This window comes from Euprymna scolopes, chromosome 9, assembly GCF_053919585.1.
Source record: "Euprymna scolopes isolate OS-2025 chromosome 9, ASM5391958v1, whole genome shotgun sequence".
In the NCBI taxonomy this organism is placed as follows: Eukaryota; Metazoa; Mollusca; class Cephalopoda; order Sepiida; family Sepiolidae; genus Euprymna; species Euprymna scolopes.
This window is the reverse complement of record NC_136490.1, coordinates 56,411,633-56,434,035: the sequence shown is the minus strand read 5'-3', so window position 1 is coordinate 56,434,035 and position 22,403 is coordinate 56,411,633.

Genomic DNA, 22,403 nt, shown 5'->3' with positions numbered 1-22,403 from the left:
ATCTTGAATTTTCGAATACATCGGTAAACACTGTATGGTTTTCGAGCTGAATAAATATGTTACATTGAATAAAAACACGAAAAATATATCCAGTTTGGTAGAAAAGTAACTTATCTTGCCTTTGATAACATTTATTTGTTATATATTTGTTTTTGTTTTTTTTCACAACTTTTTCGAATCTATGTGTACAGTAATACAAACACCCATTTTGTGTTTTATATAGATAAAGTACAATTGTTGAATGTTACTGTTTGGATTATATTCGTTGGGGGGGGGACAATTAAATAATCAAGAAATATTAAAATGAAGCGAAATTTAAGTTTCCGTTCCATTTTTACAACAACCGTAAAACAGTGCATACTCAGCAAGTTTTATCGTATTTTATTTATTTTTTTTCATAATTAATGATGGAAGTATTTTTCTGTTTATTTTCTTAACATCTGTTAAAAAAAAAAATAATTTGTACATTCTCTTGAAAAAAAAAAACAAACTTTTCTCTACTTTCACATGTGTTCCATTTTAACAAACTGAGCCACAGCAACGCGTGGCCGGGTACAGCTAGTTAAATAATAGATAGGTGTAATTAATATAATTCCAATCTATGCCTGGAAAAATCTTGGGATCATTCTGTCGCTCCAGTAGATATATCACTACTGATGCAATACTCTACCTGTATAAGAGCTAAGTACGTCCTAGGATTGAGTGCTGTTGTCATGTCTGGGCAGGACCTGCTCGATGTACATATTCTGCCTTGATAGATTTCATAGCATAGAAAGGGATGCCCCTTTTCTCTTCTCTGCAATCACTTTCCCACAGAAGAGATGTTGCAAGCCTGTCTCTGCTCTATCGTTATTTTCATAGCAAGTGCTCGTCTGAGCTCCAATCTATGGTCTAACTATGGCAAACTTTCATGAAAAACATATATTTAGCTGAAACGACTATCAATAATATCCCCCACTTTTATCTGTGTCTAAACCTAAACTTGGATTCCATGAACAAAGCTTCTTTCTTAGAACAGCACGCCTGTTGAACTCTGCTGTGTTTCCTTGCTTTCCAGCTGACTACAATTTGGTCGTCTTCAAGTTCAATGTGAACAAGTTCTTAAGTAATCAATTTACTAAATTTCCACTACTAACGATTATTACAGTATTGTTCCTTTTGACTATCGTACACTCATTAACCCTTATCCTCAAGTTGCCTCCGGACCTTGATAAGTGGTGACACCTTTGTAAAAACAAAAAGAAAAGAAAGAAAAAGTCGTTTTTACATCACATTGCTTTTTGTTGCTATTCTTCAGTACATCCGGGCTTTTTTCCCTCAACCACAAAGCAAACAAAGTATAAGCCATTGTTGAAATGGCTTGTTGCCTGCTGGCTGAGGTATATCTCTATTCCTCTGCAGTTCTAAGAAGTCCGCCCTCCCAACCTTTGTCTTCTTTGTTTGAGAAGGGGTTAATTCATTGATAATCGCTGGAGTCGCTCCTTTCAGAGAATGCGGACGAGATTGCTGAGGCATTTTTGCAGGCCAGCATGCTCTTACTCTATAGCGTTGGCTTATTTTAAACTCCACTCTCTCCGGTCCTTGTTTCACATCATCCCGCCATGTCAGGGAGATAAATAACTCCTCAATACGGATTCAGAAATTAGAACAATAATTAAATACTCATGTGATCTTTTTTTAATATTGAATTGTTCAGATAAAAGACAATGTGAATATAGATGTTATTTCTTTTGTAATGCCAACATAGAGAAAAGCAGAAGCCAAGTTAAACTATTTAGATAAGACAGGGTAATTTGATTACGAGGTGACAAGGTTACCAAACATTGAATTTTATATGTAATTCAGTGATAATTCACACTTGTTTTCACTCTGTCGCACATGATTGAACATTATTGGCCCTCTAAAAAGGGAAGAGAGAAAAATGAATAATAATAAAATAAGAAGCAAACGAGAGAAAAAACCTGAATAAAAGAGCAAAACTAAATTTATAAGTGTCCATAAAAATAACTCTTTAGTGGCTTTACTTATTGAAAGAAAAAATTGTGATATATTTTGAATGGAGTTTTTAAGGTTATTGAAAAAAAGATTTTATTAGTTTGTATAGGAATGCAACAAAGACAGAATTATGGTGATAATCTTATTATAATGAATATTTGACGTCTCTTTGTAACTTCGCATATTTATTTATTGTTATTTGTAAACCTAAACTACTTTGAATAATACTTATCATAATATTTTTCATGTGTCTTTGGGGATCTCTCTTTTTAATTATTTTCTCAACTCAACCCTTAAAATGTAATATAATTTGTGTTTATGTCCCTCTATGCAACTCCTTTTAAAACCATTCCATTAAAAAATTCGATTGCATACAAAGTCTATTTATTGCAAATACTTTTCTTTCAAATCTAGATCTTCCTGAACTAGAAACTTGAATTCTATTTTTATTATAGATACCCGACTTACACCCAATCCCTGGCATTGATTTTATGCATACTCAATTTCTTCCTACACACGAAAATTCTTATAAACCTATCAGAGAGAAAAGAATTAATAGTTTTCTCAGACTATAAAAGTGTAAACCGATTGGGGCCCTACGCTAACGAGTCGAGTATGTTAACTAGGTAAATATGCAAGCTTAAGGAATTTTAGAATAAAGAGTTTGGAAAACAAATAGATAAATATTTGAAGGAAAGGAATTTAAAATGAAAAAATAATTGATTGGTTCAGTGTATTGTATGTGTTAAACACTCATCTATGCGATCGCGTATATACACCACACATTGATGTACATTCAATACATTCAATGACGAGTAAGTAGAGTAATTTATACATACACACCCATTGATAGAGATATAGAAAAAGTTCTTTGATATATGAAATGCTATCACCTTAGAAATAAACATCCAGTTGAAGGATTCACTGATTCTACATAATGTTATAGTCAGTGCATTAACTGTTGATCTTGCCGGAAAAAAATCCATATTGTTTGTCACTAAGCAGATTTCTTTTGCTAAGATGATTTATAAGTTCTTCGTTTATCACACCTTAAAACAAGTCATGATGCACAGGAGACAGATAATGCAGAAGACTTATTTCTAGTCATTTTTGATACAAGACGGACTGACAAATTATTTCAAGGTGATGGGAAGCATTTCTCTTTCCTTGAATGATTGAAAAGTTTCGCGAGAATAGGAACTAGTTCTGGCTGCAGCATAATGATTGGAATATTGTCAGGACCAGTTGTTTTCTTAGTATCTAGATTCTTGATTAGTTTAACAACAACCCAGTGTCGCGTTCTTTCGCCGCTGCGCAAAGCCAAGTAATCCATAAAAATGCTATACTGTCGCCAAGAGAAAAAACATTCTCCGCATGTAAGCAAAAAAAAAAAAAAAAAAGGAAAGGGAATAAAACATGTGACCAGGGTTAAGGCAATCAAAATCTTTATTAGTTTGATTGACGTGCGTATGTGGGCGACCTCCACGCCACGTGTTGTCTGAAAAAAAAAGAATTACTCACTTCTTCAGCTTTATCGGCTGTGAAGAGACGCTAATACCTGCCAACTAGATTACATGGCTAAGAAAACACAGAATGCATATAATCATGAAGAAGTCGGCTTCCTAAATGAATGACACAAGGTCATCAGTTGGAAGTACTGAAACCATGAAAAGAGGAGGTAGAGATATGTATCAATATCTTCAATCTGAATAGAATTAAAAGAATGGATTCTTTGCACCTTGAAGTGATAAATTCAATTCCCTAGCAGGGCCATTGAACGGATTTTTATTGTTTTGCACCAGGAATCCTGTTGGACTGATTTTAAAAGGTGTACCGGATTTACCCTGGGAGCCATAAGGTCTCATACCTCTTATGAACTATAAATATTATGAATTAATCTCCAACATTGACTTATCCAATGGAACAGGTTGCTGCCTCGTTACTCCTCATATATCTATTTTAAAAAGACAAAAGAGGATCTTGCATTATATTTGATGCCTATTAATCGAATTTAAATGAATTTGAAAGTGAGATATTCATGCCATACGGTCGATCCATATGTTATATTCCTCCTTTCAATTCCACTTGACTCAATAAAAAATCCGTCTGACTAAGGAAGTCGTTGATTGTCCGTTTTCTTCTTTTAAAGTTCAGCTCCGATGTGTCTTTCTGTGAACTTTCGCCCAAGGAACCTTCTTGTGAATTTGAGCTCCGATGGGTCTCCCCATGAACTTTAGTCACCAATGAATGTTCCTAATGCTGAACATTTGAAAGACGTTCTTCTATCATATTTTTTTTACAAGGAAATCACTACTTATCAAGGCCCAGAGACCACTCGAGGATAAGAGTTAAAGAATATACAGTTGTCAAAAGGACAATATCATAGTACTCGTTAGAAGCGTCGATTGGGTAAATTGGATTACTTAAGGGGAACTGCTCATCAAGAACTTGTTTACATTAGACGTGAAGACGACCAATTGTAGTCAGCTAGAAGGCAGGTAAACAGAAGAGAGTTCCCCAGGTGTTCAGTTCTAAGAAAGAAACTTTATTCATTAGGTTTAGGCACAGATAAAGAGTGGGGAAAATTATTGATAGTGTTTTCAGCTAGACAAGTCTATTCTGAACATTGTCAAAGTAGAATAAGGTATTTTTAGCAGCTCCTTCCCAAATGTAACAGCAATACTCCATTCTTGGACGTACCTGACTTTTATATAGGTAGAGAATTGCATCTGCAGTGAGATATCAACTGGATCGATAGAAGGATCCCATCATTTTTCCAGTGACATTGGCAACGTACATGTTCCATTTTAGATCAGGAGTAAATGTCGAGCCCAGAAACTTGTCAAAACATGGACGCCCCCTAACTATGTTATGCGAAGTTATTTTTTCATCAGGATAATAGAAATCACCACTTCTGTGTCTGGTATTCTTTTCTGTCAGCTCTGCCAAGTAATTTTCTCAGGCTACTGGTGTGGAAGTGGTTTAGTTTTCTAGAGTGTTGTTGATAGATGGTTTTCAACTCACATTCAGTTTTCTAGAGTGTTGTTGATAGATGGTTTTCAACTCACATTCAGAAAGTAAGGTGCTAAGTATGACAGCTTTGTAGACGTTGATCTGTCATTGAGGTGATGCCCCTTTTGTTTCATATATTCTTGTATAGTCTGTCAAAGGCAGCACTTGATTTGACAATTCCGGAATTGATTTCATCGTCAATAACTACATTGCTGGAGAGAATACTGCAAATGTAGGTAAACTTGTGTCTTTGCCCCTTGATGGAAATGTTCGGTGCTGCATATGGCTTTCCTGGAGCAGGTTGATGCATCACTTCGGTCTTCTTGGTACTGGTTATGAAACTAAACTTGTCACAGGCCTCTTTTTTTCGAAAGAAAATAATTTACAAACCAAATCACATTAAAAAATATACATACGCTTTTGGCATAAAATTCTCCAGTGACGGTTAACATAGTGCAATATTCAAGAAGCAGCTAACATTTCTATTCTGCCCATCTCTGATGAATGTAATAAACTATGGTTACTCTTATAATATGGTGTTAAGGTTTTATGAACCTCAGACACAGGGTAACCAAGGAAATGAACCCTTTGCAACATATAGATTACCAACACACATACTCAAGATCCTTCCATCACTCCTTTGATAATTGCCTTTGCTTTAAAAAAGAATCAGCAAATCAAATTTCTTTGGCAAAAAAATAGTACGGTACCACATGATATATAAAGAGACAGGTGGAAGTCATTTACATCCACAGAAAATATGAATGATTATTTAAGGTCACTTTAAACCTGTGTATGGTTATCAGCGTCATAAGCTCCTCTGGTAGGTTGTTCCACAAAGATAGACTTCGTAGCCTCGTAGGAGATGTTATTTGCTCTTCCTTGCAACCTCTATCTGACAGAAGAGATGTTGCGAGTTTGTTTCTGCTGTATCGTTATTTTCATGGAAAGTGTTCGACTGAGCTTCAATCTATGGTTCCCCCTCGCCAAACTTTCACAAGAAACACTCGTCTAGCTGAAAACACTATCAATAATTCCCCCCACTCTTTATCTGTGCCTAAACCTAAACGTAGATGCAATGAACAAAGCTTCTTTCTTAGAACTGCACACCTGTGGAATTGTCTTCCGTTTTCCTGCTTTCCAGCTGACTACAATATGGTTGTCTTTAAGTCTAACGTAAACAAGTTCTTGATGTGCCGTTCCACTTGTTAACAAATTTACCGAATTTCCATTACTAACGATTACTATATTGTCCAATTTCTACTGTACACTCGTTAATCCTTATCCTCGAGTGGCCTCTTGGCCTTGATAAGTGGTGATGCCTATGCAAAAAAAAAAAGTCATATATCTTTTGTCGGTGCCTGCAGTGATGAAATCTAATTTACATTCTGGCTGTATGTCAAATCAAGTCACCCTGCATCCTTTGCTGGTTAAGTAAGAATAGACTTCCTCTTTGTAATCGTTGTTTGTAGGTAAGTGTGGTGAGTTCTGTCATCATCTTGTTTGCCAACCGGTGGACACACTCCAGGTGTACGTTATTAATTATGTAGCTGGTATACTTAGGAATTGTGTGTAGCTGGTATACTTAGGAATTGTTTGTACTAGAGTGATGTATTAAGAAGATCTAACAATGCTAACGACGCTTATGTGTGCTAACACATATCTGTGGAAAGCAATATACGAGGGTCGTTCTAAAAGTAAAGCCTCCTATGTTTAAACACAAAAACTAAAACGTCGAAAAGCTACGAAGCCGGGAGTGATACCATTAAAGCGCACGACCATTTGTCCTCCAGAATATATTTTTCTACATATTTACCACTATTCTCAATGCACTTTTCCCAGCCATGAACGATGGCTGTGTATAGGCGTCCAGAGCACGCTATATCATATGAGGGTCGTTCCAAAGGTAAAGTCTTATATTTTTTAACTTAAAAAGGTGAAGAGCTTTGAAGATGGAAGTGGTATCATTAACACCAGCGCTCGTTTGTGCCCCAAAATCTATTTTTCTACATAATCACCATCACTGTGTAAAGCAATATATGTACATTCGCCACTCTTCATATATGTGTCATATGTCCACAAACCTGTGCAACCAATTATAAAAAATGCTCCCTCTCTCATAAAATAACCTGTTATTTTATATTCTAAATATTTATAAATCTTTTCAGAATAAGCAAAAAAAAAAAAATTTCCTGTTGCTGTTAATGTTGCGTTTTTTTTATAAGAGAATAATAACCAAAGAAAAATCATGATAAATATGAAAATATGAAATCATGATAATAACAATCTGAAATGTTTTTTTTTTATAGCGGAAACACAATAATAAACGTTAATAATCCAATCTTAATTCACCATAAAATATAACGAATCTATAAATGCTGAAGGAAATGCCTTAGTATTAAGAGCTGATTATGATGCTGTGCAATAAATATGTATTCGCAATGCATAAACAGACACATAATAAAAAATAAACAGAGGGAAGATAAAAGAAGAACAACTAGAAGAACAATAGTGCATATAAACAGAAAGATGTTTATTTGCAATAAGTAATAGAAAGAAATATATATATTAATTGAAAAATTATTGATAAAAACTTAGCAGAATTATGAAAACGGTTCGAAAATAGTAAGTTAATAGGATAATAAATTACAATAAAAATGATTCATTCACTTCCTTTTCAATAAACAAACACGTTTTTGTCATATGAGTAATTTATTACAAAAATAAAGAGAATTTGTTTGTGCTTAAACTAATTCATGGTATTCAGTTTAATTCCGGCTTTCTATGTGTTAGGCAGCTTTTAGAAATTGACTTCTAAACTAACCTATCTTTGGCCAGGTCTTCATTTACCCTTGTATCCTCCAAATCTATCAGTATCAATTTTATCCATGTTGTCCTTTAGCCTCTCCCTTGAAAATGACTCTTCTAATTCAATTGTACTCGGTGATTTTAATAAGTTACTAAGCTTTATTTTTCGTACAGGAATTTAAAATTGTTATAGAGTCTTGAAAATTCAATATGTTATAGCTATACATCTTGTAAGATGACTGACCAAGTGTTATAATTTTAGGTTCAAATGAATATCTACAGCAAGAACTGGGATATAATCTACTAAAGGCTTATTGTCACAGTTAATGAATTTCAAAAATACAATCTGAGCCTGAGGGAACTTTAGAAGAATGATATGCAAAAAAATTATGTTTTAAACTGAAGTCCCTGTCGGTGGGGCATTAGAATACACCGACTGTCCCCCTGCAGATCGTAAAAGTCCCTCAATGGGGGTCCTGGATATGACCTTAAACTATATCCAGTGGTGAGGCCCCAGCTTGTGGGCTTTGGGGAGTGTGGAGCCACCCTTTAATTACCATTGCTCCCAGGTTCAATCTGACCCGGAGTGGTAGTATCTGTTAGGGTTCCAACTATGGGTTACATAGAAACGGACTTGAAAACAACAAATATATTCTAGTAAAATTTTTTTCTTCAAAATCTTTGGATTCGGCATTAAATAACCCGAAAAGGGTTGATATACCGTAAAACAAAAACAACCAACCAAATTTAAATTGGATAAAATGGTACAAAAACTATGGAATTCAGCAGACTGCTTTGGGACCGTCTTACATCAATCGAGCATCAGTTTTTGAGTGGTATAAGAGATTCAAGGAAGGCAGTGAGTCTGTGAAGGGTGGAAGAGTATCAATCAAATAGGATGATTAATCAGAATTAGAATGACGAATCGGAAAAATCGGAACTTTTGGAGTATCAGAATCAATATTGGAATTGCAAAATTTTGGTTTAATTTCTAACTGTAAAATCGATTTATTTATTTATCTATTTTTTCATTGTTTAAGACTTAATTTTCTAGTACGAGTGAAAAGTGTAGATCAAAATCTCTAATTAATTTATCAATTTCTTGAATATAATACATAAGAGATCTATAAAATTAAATTAAGACGTCTGTAAAATTTAAAATAGCTAATTATATCAGAATCGGGCATATAAAACAGAATTGGTAATTGTATTGGAATCTGTAAAAAAATATCTGAATTGTCCCAATACTATTGACACATTCAAGATTGATATTTCCTTGTTGTATTATTCGCTAAGTCCGTATGTGTTTCTCTCCTATATCGAGGGCAAACAGGTAGCAAGAACGTTCAGAAATTGATGAGTTTACAATTTTCTAAATTAAGAAAACTTGCCAAATTTTCAACTTCTGAGCTGACAATTTAATTTCATAGACTTTATCAGTAAATCATTCGGGAATAATACATGATCAAGTAAACCATAAATCACTATCTGGAGCCATTAAACAAAGTCTGTTGTATCCAGGTGCAAAGATCTTGACATTTGAAGAAGATACAATGATTTAATGGCGAAGACATCACAAAATATCTCATTTCTATTCATAGAGTCTCTTAAATTGTAACAGCACAGTCAGTTTGAAGAATGGACTGCTGTAAAAGGGTTCGGGTTTAATAGACTTAAATTAGTATTTAAAACTATCTTCTCATTTTTCACAGTTTTAGAGGGAAAGCAATAGATTGAGATAATTTTAAATTTATTTATTTACGCTGAAATATACTTATTTATTTATATTTATTTCTACCGTCAAAAAACGTTGCAGCTTACACGAGCCATGACCGCCAAAAAACAACAACAAAAAAAACAGAAGTCGAAGACTCGAGTTTTAACCTTATATGGACGCATCCGTTCAACCCACCTAAACTTGGGATTCGAAATCTTAATAACTTAAATGAAGGAGAAACTCATGTCTTACACTTCCAATTTGTCGGCTTTCATGGTTTGTGTGATCTGTGACGTAGTTTGACTGTGGAAATAATTATATCATCTTACATTCTAAATATTTAAATATATATATATATATATATATATATATATATATGATATCTAAATATAGACCAAATTTTAACAGAATGAATTGAAAAAGTAAAAACTGAAAGAGCTAGCTGACCCGGTTTCATTCCTCGCTCAACAGAGATACATCGAGGACAAAAATACAAAAGCAAAAATAAAATCAAATTAGATTCACATTAAGTCCTAAAAGATTTTCTTTTTGCTTACAAAAAGGAGGTCTCAAGGACTTAACAGAAATAGTTTCTAAAATTTTCCAATGAAATAAAAAGTGTGACCTGCTCAGAATTGTGAACAAAGCAACACTGAACATGGAGGCACAAACACGGCTATTTATAACGTGTTCATATATGGCTTAACAGTATGTATTATTCAAAACACTTGATGGTAAATAATTTGCATGAAGAATCTTAGCTGGAGTGTGTTCTTTCACGTGGAAGTCTAATTTTTGCGACGTCCGCTCAACATAGTGTGAAATGTAACTACATTTAAATGAATAAAAAATAAACTTTTTTATGATTGAGGACAAGGCATGTCTATTAGAAAAAAAACAGCACAAAGATTCGATGCAAAATGACACTGTAAGAAAAGCTAGTGATATTCGCTAAGCAAATCTGTCACTAACATTACCTACATAAAGTAGACAAAGGTAAATACATCTGTCTACTGTAGTTTCTGACTTTATAACAATAAGAAACTTTATTTTTTATTGTGGATTCCACAATGTCTAAGGAATAGCCATTGGTACAGAGAGTTGTTGTAGCAAATGTAATCTCACCATCCAGATAGAGGTTCGAACAAACTGTTAGGGTTCTAAGTGTAAGGGTTTTAATTCAATTTTTTTTTTTTTTTTTTTTTTTTTGCATTTTCTAACAAAGAGTCCCAAACGTGTATAAAAATTAATAAACATAGGTTTACGGTAAACAGAAGTAAAAATCACAGAAAAAGTCTTGGAAACTAGCACATTCAAAAATGTAAGACTAGAATTAACTTATTCGTCAATTGTAAACTTAAGGGCTGGATGGATATTATTAAGGGACGCAAAAAAGTGTTCGCTTTTGTGTTGTTGTCAAACAAACAAAATTTGTCATAAATGTAACTAAAGTAAAGTTCTAGTTTTTTTTTCGACCAAATAACAGATCCTCTTCATGGAAATCTACAAAAATGTTTGCCACAGCTAGCTCAAGGGAGAAAACATCTCTACACCATCTATTTGCTCATACATGAAATTATTTAAACTGAATTCAATCGACATAGTAGCGAATTTTGTTAATTCCACGAAAATATTATTAGGAATAGGAGCAGTCAAAAGTTGACTTCAGTATATTAATAGTCTCCAAAAGTGGGACATAGGTGAATAGACTAAAAATATTAAAAGAACTCAAAACAATATCAGAGCAATTACAGTTCTGCATAAAGTCAGCAAATGCAAAAAGGACTGTAACGTTTCAAAACAGGTTATAAAATAACTCTCAACTCTTACAAACAGTTCGAATGACAATGTTAAAAAAATTCAATAATTTTCATTTATTTGGATTTACCGGACTACTGTTCTTATCTTGAGTGTGATTTTCACAACGTTTCGGTCGATGAAACCTCCGACCTTCTTCAGGTGTATCTTGTTGAACTCGGGAATGTTTTTGTCGAACTCGGAAATTTGGACGTAATTTCGATGAGAACCGTTTATTTACTTCACAAGGGTAGCATGCTCTTGTTTCGTCAGCCATGACTGGATAGATATCCTAAGTAATTCGCAATTGTATTTTTCGGTCGCTCACACTGAGGATTGAACCTTCAACCTTCAGGAGAATATCACTTTTTACAATTGTTCTTTTTTTTTCAAGTACTCTAATCACTGCGCCTTGTGAACCATTCTGATACGAATTTTAGGAGCCTTAAACCTATTTTATCATTAACGTATATCTATCTATCTATAAATATATATATATATATATATATATATATATATATATATATATATATATATATATATAAATGTAAATGTTTTTACTTATTACTTGTATATATTATCTCTTGCTTATAATTAATGGTTCCCATATCGTATTAAATTCTATACTAGGTCTACTTAGTAATTGATTATTCCCCAACATATATGCTGCTTCTTTGAGTCGTCTCCACCGATTTTCTTTGTCTATAATTTTTACTTCGTCCCATAATAGTAGATAGTTTCTCTTTTCCTTCCAGATATGGTCAGCTATACCTGATTTTTCAATCTCTCTATGTACTACAACTTTTCAATGTTCTTCTAACTGTACTTTTAGTGGACGGCACGTCTCACCTTTGTATAGTTTTCCACATTTACATGGGATTTCATATACACAGTTCTTAGTCATGTTTTTTTCTGTAGGGGGTTTGACTCTCACAAGCTGTTTCCAGAAAGTTGAATCACTCCTTAATACTATCCTGATGTTATATGCTTTTCAGACATGGTATACAGATTGTGGTGAGCTTCTGACTGGTGTCCTTTTGTCTGGTCCAGATTTCTTGGAACTGATGTCATGCTTTTTGGATAGTTGTTTCGGTGGAAGGTTTCTCTTAAACTGTCCATCTCCTCTTAATATGCACTGCTCTTACAATATATTGCTTTTGCTCGGTGTTGTAAGTAATGGACGATTCCTCTCTTTACATTATATGGATAGTGGGAGTTTAAGTTTAGGTACTGTCCAGTGAAAGTTGGCTTTCGGTATACAGATCACATAAACCCCTGACCAGTGTGGGTTATCAACACATCTAGGAATGATAATTTGTTGTTATGTTCTTTTTCCATTGTGACCTGTATAGTTGGACATTCCCGAGTTCGACAAGATACACCTGAAGAAGTTGAAAGGTTACATCGATCGAAATATTGGGAAAAATCACACTCAAGATGAGAATAATAGTCTGATGAATCCAAATAGTACGAATAACCAATCCTTATCTCAAAAGTTCAGAAATTTTCACTTGATTATTTATTTACCAACGTAATGCATTAAGGGAGAGTAGAGAATGAACATTGGCTTTAATCTTAGCAGCTTCGTAAATTTCACTTCTCGTTTTATTTTCCTTTCGCTTTTATATATCATGAGCTATGTTTCTAATAAAGTAGAAAGAATTTCTGGAGTTTGGGGTCAGGATCTTTTTAACACTTACCCTTAGAAACTTTTTTCCTTGGTGTTGTATTTCTTTTCAGCATCTTACATCAAGTAGTGTCATACTTTCTCTGTATGTATTTTGTTTTTACTTTAGAGTCACCACTTATCAAGACCCGAAGGCCTCTCGAGGATACGGGTTAATGAATGTAAGGTGGTAGTATAGTAATCGTCAATGGTGTAAATTGGGTAGAATTTGGTTATTTATGGAGATGGCTAATAAGAACTTGGATTTGAAGGCTACTATGTTGTACTTAACCGGGAAGCAGACCAGCGAAACAGTGTTCCACGGGCGAGAAAGTTCTGGGGGAAAAAGCTTTGTTCATAGAATTTGTGTTTGGATTTAGGCACAGATAGACTGTGGTGGAAATCGTATATAGTGGTTGTAGGTAGTCGAAAATTTGGCAAGGGGGACACAGATTGAAGTTCAGTCGAGCACTTTCCATGCAAATAACGATAAAGTAGAGGCAGGCTCGCAAAGTCTTATCTGTGTAGAAGAGGTTGCAAGGAAAAGAAAAGAGCATCACCTACTAGGTTTTGAAGTCGGTTTTGAACTTTATCAAGGTTGGGTAGAGCACGCCGAGCAGCCCCTGCTCAGATCTGGCTACTACTCACTTTTAGTGTAATTGAAATTAGACCAATGATGATGATGATGATGATGACGATGCATTTTTTTTTAATCATTGATTCTGTGTAAACTGAGAGTCATGGTACATTGAACGGCCATAGCACATTTGTACCATTGATCTCACACTGTAAATGTTTCAGTGCATACGCTGAAAAGAAAACTATGATCAATTGATAATTAAAAATAGTTTGTTTGTTTTTTTTTGTAACCTTGTATTTTATGTTCCATTTGATTTAAGTGTTTTTATGTATAATTCCAATATAAAGATGCCAAAAACATTCAGCGTCCAATTAAAAACGATTATAATTAGCGAATATCGTATTGGATTAGATCAATCGATATTGATCGAAGCAACTACTTGTAAAGTTTTCTTTCATTTAAAACGACATCCAATCTTAATTGGCAAAACGTTGCCGACAGCTCCGGACAAAAAGATATTTCGATCAGAGTTATTTGAAGCCCTTAAATAAATAACCAACTTCGTCAATAACATTCTGACTGCAAAAAGGAAGGGGAAATGTTTTAAATGATTGCACGATGCAAAGGGCATTCTTGTTTGGTTTTCATTAATATCATATGTGTTCCCCCAAGAGACTGATGTTTTTTTTATACATTCAAATCCTTACATAAACACGATATTCTATAGATGGAATGAATTGCTGTTAATTCTCTATTTACCATATTAAATGGCTAGATTGAAGATCAATATTGAAAAACACAGAAGAAACAAGCACTAGTAGAATTCCTTTCCTAAAACGGATAAAATTAGTTCCTGAACAGAATAGGTTTGCATCAGTTTTATGTCATCTTATGAAGATTATAATCAACATGCAATATAACTAAACCTGATGTTTAGAATACTTATTCCAATTTTGATCCAAATCCATTACATGATTTTGATTTTAGAAAATGACTAAAACTGAAAGCTTCAGCTTTAAAAGATCTAAACTTCAGGAAATCTCGCTTAATTGGTGTTTTGCTGACTATGGATCCAATGTACCTATTTACTATGCCTCCCCACGGGACAGAGTTAGACACCAGGGTCGTTTATTAACGTGGAGAAAAGGTACAAAAATAAAAATTGTCTCAGTCGTGAAGGATTTCTCCTCCACCGAAAGAGAACAAGAAATAGAAGTGCAGCATCTGAAGAACAGATACTACACTTTGATCTTGACCAAAAGGCCAATGATGGAACAATGGATCCAATGTAATGCAAATTTGGAATATTTGAATTTTCAAATAAAAGGTTGTGCTCATATAAAATCCTGAAAGTAACTTTTTAAAATGCAATCTGGAGGAAATTAAAATCTGGAAAATGTTTATTAATTTATGTCTACTACTTATTCTTAAAATTTCCTAAAGACCGATGGATTTGAAATTTCACGAAGGGGTTCTACTCTCTATTTTCGCAATACGTGTGAAATTAAATAAAACAAAATATAGCCAATATTACGATCCTATATACCTTCCGACTGTGTTCCAATATTCATAATCATCGGTTAATTAGTCTAGGAGTGATTGCTGTGCAAACAAATAGAAACACATCTCACTTTCTATACAGATAAAAATATTTCTTTATGTATTTTAGTGATTCTATTAATCTATTATAATAATCAACGTTTGTTTTCATGAAGTTTTGCCATATATATATACGGTGGGTCGTTCCAAAATAAAGCCTCTTATTTTTTAAGCGAAAATGTTGAAGAGCTGCGAAGACGGAAGTGATACCATTAAAATGAGCGACCTTTTCTGCTCCAGAATTTATTTTTCTACATGGTCATTACCACTTTTATAAGGAATTTAATGACGCTTCTTTGAAATCGATGAAGCCATCTAATTATGTTGACATTAATTGCATCGGGATCGTAAACGTTTAACAGGCGTCAATGAATGTTGGTCGGTTCAAAATTGCATGCATGGAAGAATTTAATGATGCATCTTTGCTTCTGACACACATCCTTGGCAGGTTGATTTCTTAAACTTACACTGTCCATATCTGCAACAGAGAGATTAAACTTTCAAGTCATTAATGTATACATTCAGTCATCATAATGCAATTTGCAATACCGTCTGATCCATTCAGGTGGAATAAAAAAGGAGACATTACTTTTTAAACAACCCTTTTATATTACAAAATCCATAATGATCTTGAAATTATAGGTGTGGTTTAAATTTTAATATAATTCGAGCGGTCATCTGCTCTTTATCAAAAATGTAGTATTTGATAAAAAATTAATTAAAATGAAACAGTTCTGAAAAGTTAAAATTGTGCAGCGTTCATTCTATGTCTTAACGTGCATAGCCGTTCCAGTAAAGTTTCTCTAAATCGCTGTCTTTCTTTCTTTATACGCATTCACATTGTTGAGAATTGACGTTAAAAGCAAACGATTCTTTAGTCAACAAAGTTTCATTTCAAAATAAAATAAAATCACCTAGCCTGTAATAATAATCATACATACTAGCGGGACCTGTGGAGATACCGCAGAGGCATCTTTCCTATGTAATATATTGCTGCCGGGACATCTCTGGACGTTCAGCATGAATGAAAACCACACGATATTATTGTTGCTCTTTTATTAAGTCTGTACAGTATTTATCTAAATAATCTGATTAATGTACCCTCAAAATATGTCTGGTTATTACGGTTTATTTACAATATCCTTACAAGAGTCTGTGATATATTTCCATTGTATGGACGCCCGACACAAATGGACCCCACTCCCCGATATCATTATATCATCTTTAAACATAACAGATACTATCTCTGAATCCTAACCAGAAGACACATAAGGTATATTCTAGTTTCATGTACAGCCCAAAAGCGACATCCTTTTTAAATTTTGTTTTTTTTTACACTGTGTCTTCGGCGATCGGGAGATTCTATTTATTAAAAGGAGGATAGAAAGTGATAACATATAACGATCATTAACTTAGCATCTCTATATACTAATAATTTAATGTTTGTAATATGTTATCGCCCCCTTTTTAATGTATCCTCCTTTTTAATAAATAGGATCTCGCGATCAAATAATTTATTTTCTGGAATCTCCGACACACGTATGTACGTACGTTAAAGGCACTACGGTATTAACATTTAGATTTAAAACTCTTACACCAGAATTCAGAACTGTTTTGTGTGTGTTTAGTTTTAAGAACCATTGCATTTCTTTTTTATATGCATATCTGAATGGGAAATTGGTGGCTATTTTATACATTTTTATATTATAAAGTGTGGGGTTTGTTTGATTATTCAGATGTATGCGTTTTATATACTCTCGCATATAGCAAATTATTTAAGTATATAAATAACATATAAGACACAGACAAGAGGTCTACTTGAAAATCTATGGACTGAATATGTTCAATGCTTCACCAGGACAATCAACTTGCTTATAGCATCCGGTAGTCTCTAGACAGAATAAACTATATTGTGTGAGAATAATCTTGCAATGCAGCTGATCTCGTGCTCTGTGGCATTTTTCTTTTCCTCAAGCTTAATAGGGCCGATTTTTAGTGGCAGAAGTAATAGAAAATGTTGTAATGACGAGTGTTTGAGGAAAAGTCTTCATCTTCTTCACGATGGCGATAAAAATGCTTCTTCCAGCAATGTATAAAACTGCAATAGAGAAGGATTGGAGATCGTACTTAGACTAGACAAAGGCCTGCTTTGAAAGAAAGGTAATTCTAGGAAGTATTTCACTCCTGATGCAATCATCTACCTGTGTAAGAACCGGATTAGGTACTGCTGACACAGCTGGCTAAGTGACGTTCAAAGTGTTGTGTCTTGTTTTAACTTCGTAATCTAGTGGTAATGTTCTCTTTCCTAGAGCTTCTTTCTCACAGAATTGACATTGCTAGTTTCTCTCTATTCTGTAGTAATTTTCATGCAAGTTGCTCGACTAAGCTCCGATTTTTGTTCACTTCAGTAAAAAATCACAGCAAAATAAAGTTAAAACCAGTGTAAAAATATCCTTTTTTTTTTTCCTTTATCGATCTAGATATAAGCGAACTTCCATGAGCATAGTTTCTTTCCAAAATCGTTCTTGGAGAACAATCCCAGGAGTATGCTGATTGGTCTTCACTTTTAATCTTTATGTTTATATTACTCACATCTCTCTTTCTCTTTCTCTCTCACACTGTGTCCAAAGTAATAAGGAGTCCGAAGTAATAAAGAAAGAAAAGAATTAAATGATTGGAACAGTTCATTCCGAATAAAAGAGGATATTATCACAGGCAGTAATACTATTTAACCAATATTTGCAGAGGAAAGTAGAGAAAGAGAAAATAAGACAAATATATATTTATAGCAATAGAACGCTTAAGAATTGTGTCTTCTTTATCATTGTGGCTTTACACTCTTCGTTCTTTCTAATTCAAACAATTTAACACGAGATCAATGGGTGACCAATGGGCCATATTTTTCCATTGCATATATATATATATATATATATATATATATATATATATATATATATATATTTTCTTAACACGGTCTGATTTTTCTTTTTTGGATGGAATCGATAAAATTCACAATCGGAAATGGCCCGTAATACAGCAAATATACCATTAAAGCAGCAATTGAGCATTATCCTCATTCCATTAGAAAAGCAAAATCAGTTATTTTTTTAGAACAAAAGAAAAAATTAAACAAAACGACTAAAGGATTTCCGTGTTGGTTTAATTTAATTATACGCACACACATACACACACACATACACACACATATACCATTGCATTGAAAGGCACAATACTCATTTGTTTTTATATTCTGCAAACAATTAAAATGTAAGGGGAGTTATTGTAGTTATATTCATTGTAGAAACACATAAAACGTAAAGAACTTATGTAATTATGTGAGATAATAAAGCCAAACAACCATTTTAGGTCAGAAATTTCGATCTCGGCATTAGTTTGATTATGCAGCAATTTGTTCAGAATGCCATTGGAATCTATTTCGGTTGGATAACATTGTAGACTTAAGAAAATTCAGGAATTAATTTCTAAAACCCATATTCAAATAATCTCCCCTGATTCATTACTGGGCAACAAGAGAATGCACTCTTCTATTCAGAAGTCTTTTTGTTTTTTCTTTACTATTAAGTCGCCACTTATTAAAGATAGGAATCACTCGAGGACGAGGGTTAATGAGGCAAAATAATGATCAGTTAAAATATAAGGAACATTATGGGAGTACTAACATTGATGAATAGTTGATTTGTTTAGTATGGTGCAATTATGGCAAGGATTTTTTTAAAATTAGATTTGCAGAGGCCAAAGCTGTAATTTGCAGGTAAGCAGCACCGTGGTAATGTGTTCCACAGGCTAGAAACCTTTTATGAAGAAGCTATGTACATGGAAATTCTGCCTGATGCTAAGCACAGGGAGAGCAAAGAGAAATCTTTATACATGTAAATGTACAAGGTGTTTTCAATAAGTTTCCAGACTTTTCTCATATGGCCACTTTTATTGATAAGACGCACCTGATCCTCTAGGCCCCTTCAGAGTAATCTCCTCCGGTTGCAATACACTTGTTGTACCGATCCAACAGCTTCTGGAAGGCTCCATGAAAGTTCTCATGTGTGAGCATGTCAATGACCCTTATCACGGCCTCTTTCATCACCTTGATTGTCTCATAACGACAACCTCTAAAGTTTTCCTTGAGCTTTGAGGATAACCAAAAGTCAAAGGGAGCAAGGTCTGGACTATAGTGAGGGTGAGGAATTATCTTTTTGCCCATCTTGGTCAAATAGTCTGTGACAAGGTTGGAGCTGTGGACATGCATTGGGACAAATCTTCCACATCTTTAGTTCCTCGTGAATAATAATGTGTACAGTTACCACACTGACATCAAACTGTGAACATATGGTCTATAGAGACACACAACAGTCTTTATCCATGAAATTCTTTATTTGGCCAATCAACTCTGGTGATCTGACTTTCTTACTCTTCTCACACATCTCAGCATTCATCAGAGACTCCCTGCCTTCCGTGAATCTTTTATGCCATTCAAAAACTGATGTTCGATTCATGCAAGATGGTCCAAAAGCAGTCTGAAGCATTCCATGCGTTTTGTTTTGCATTTTTTCGAAGATTAAAACACAATTTTATTGCATATCGTTTTCCGAAAGTGTCCTCATGTACCGATTACATTTTTAAAATTCACCAACTGTGACAATCAGGTTTTAATAGGGTGCATCCCAATTCCTGCTGTAGCTCTTCATTTGAACCTGGAATCCTAAAAATATAAGATGTATAACAATAACACACTAGATTTTCAAGAGTCTATAACGATTTTAAATGTCGGTACACAAAAGTCTGAAAACTTATTCAAGGCATCTCGTATGTGCGAAATTAAAAAATCAGATTGTCCTTTTTCTGACATTGTGTTAGCGCTCTATCTTAGCAAGATGTTCATGATTAAGGCGTGTTTAGCATTAAATTCGATATGTAATGTTTTTCTATTATATATATTCAACCATAGCTTTTCTTTACTGGTTGTAGCTATCATTCAGAGATAAATATTCAGCTCAAGTGGTTTTATAATGTCATAACAAAAAGTGGGTCCTGTTGTGAGCACCTTATGTCGATATGTGTACTTGGGACGAAGAGTTCATCCTGATGTGTATACGTGTAACTAAATGTCTATTGTTTATTCTTCACTATTTGAACCGTTACGTTATATTGTTGCAGTCTATTTATGTTATATTTATCTCTAATTGTTCCTATGCGTGTGTGTTTGTGTGTGTGTGATACATGTATTTTGGACATACCTTCATGCGTCGTTGATCTTGTCCACCTTTTTTCTTTCTTTTTTTTCTTTTACACGGTGGTCACAACTTATCAAGGCCCAGAAGCCTCTCAGGGATAAGGGTTATTGCAAGTACAGTACGTTAGTGTGGAGATTTCATGAAGTGTTTACTTAAGGGGGCGGTTTATTAGGAATTTGGACTTGAAGACATCCAAGTTGTAGTCAGTTGTAGATGGAATTCATCTTGTTCTTTGAGTGGAGACTGGAACCCTGTTCGGACGAATATTAATTCATTCCAAGAACGCTGGTTGGTTTAATATAGTTTTTATTCACTTTCTAGGTGTCCATCACAGAAGAATGGAAAGGGAATATCTTTCTTTCTGTGGTTAATTCTAGGTCTCCATTCTGAGACACGTCAGCCCCCTTCCTGACGAAGGTGGGGGGAGGCGACTGTTAAACCGTCCGCCCTGTTTAACGTCCAAATTCCAACTATCTATGATCTCCAGCTAACCTGATCCACGTAACATACAGGTTGTAAAATGTTTTTGACTCCTAATGGGGGTAGTTATTTATTTGGTGTCCACCACACCAATATGTGGCACAAGGCCGGAAGGTGGATATAGGCAAGCTCCCCTAAAGAAGGGTCACTCTTGCCGCAGCAAAAATTGCCTGGGCACCCCGTCGACATTCCCCGGTAGGGGCGCCTCAGGCAGCAAGCAATTAACTAGCCCCACCGGAAAGCCCGGTGGCAAGGCCTGGGAGGGTGGACCTCCTAGGTAGTACCCAAGCGGTGTACCTTAGTCCGACAGGTGCTGGGTCGAATCTCGGCCCCTCACCTGTCAGGCTGAGTGTCAAGAACGGATCCTTGACGAGTACTTCTACCCTGTCTCCCTGAAGCCAAAGTCAAAGCCGCTAGGAGACCTTCCCCATCAGAGTCCTAATGGGGGTATGAGACGAATGTATTTGCCAATCATTTTTATAACCACCGGTTGTGCTAAACAACAAATGAAAACCTTTCAAAATTACTATAAAAAATGTTGAATTTTGTTGTTTTAGAAAATAAACTATAATTAAACCGGAAAAATCATCAATAAATTTCAAAACGTACCTTAGATTATTTCTCCCCATCGGGCTGATCGGACCTGCTAAGTCACAATGCACAAGTGAGAGAATTTTCGTAGCATTCTTGTCTGGCGTTTGGCTTATACATTTTGTCATTTTCTCCTGTGCACACATATCACAATTTTGGAGATCGTCTGAAGGTATTATTTTCATGCCTTCGACTACATTTGGTAATTTTTTAATATCAGTTGCATTGCAGTGTTCTAGAATTTTATGCCAGGTTTCCAAGTCGTGACAGGCAGTTTTTGAGGGAAACATATTTTTTAAATAATATAGTCGGCCATTTTCTTTAATGTCAAAAAAGCCATTTTTTAAAAATCATATTGAGTTTTTTTTTATACACATAAAAATAAACACTTTTCAAATATATATAAACATACAAATATAATACTTTTCAAATACATATAAACATATGCACAAAAATTCACAAATATATTTGTTTGTTTTTTTTGGCAAACATTTGTTAAAAAAACAAAAAAATGTATATTTGTGAATTTTTGTGCATATGTTTATATGTATTTGAAAAGTACTCTATTTGTATGTTTATATATATTTGAAAAGTGTTAATTTTTATATGTATCAAAAAAAAATTATTAAAATAATGTTTACACTTCTACTAAATATTTTGTGTGTTTTTTTCTATTACTTGGACTACTGGTCTCATCTTTGAAGTTATCCTCACTCCGTTACAGCCAATGTTACCTTTGACCTTCTTCCGGTGTATCTTTCAAGACCTCCAATATTGACTTTCGTGTTTATGACAGAGTGTGTCGAAACTCCAGTCAAGTGGAAGACCTGCTCCTTATTCGCTGTAATTGGGAAAATAGACTACTGTTTCCTACCTATAAAACGCCTCTCAATCAGCAGCACGGTGATA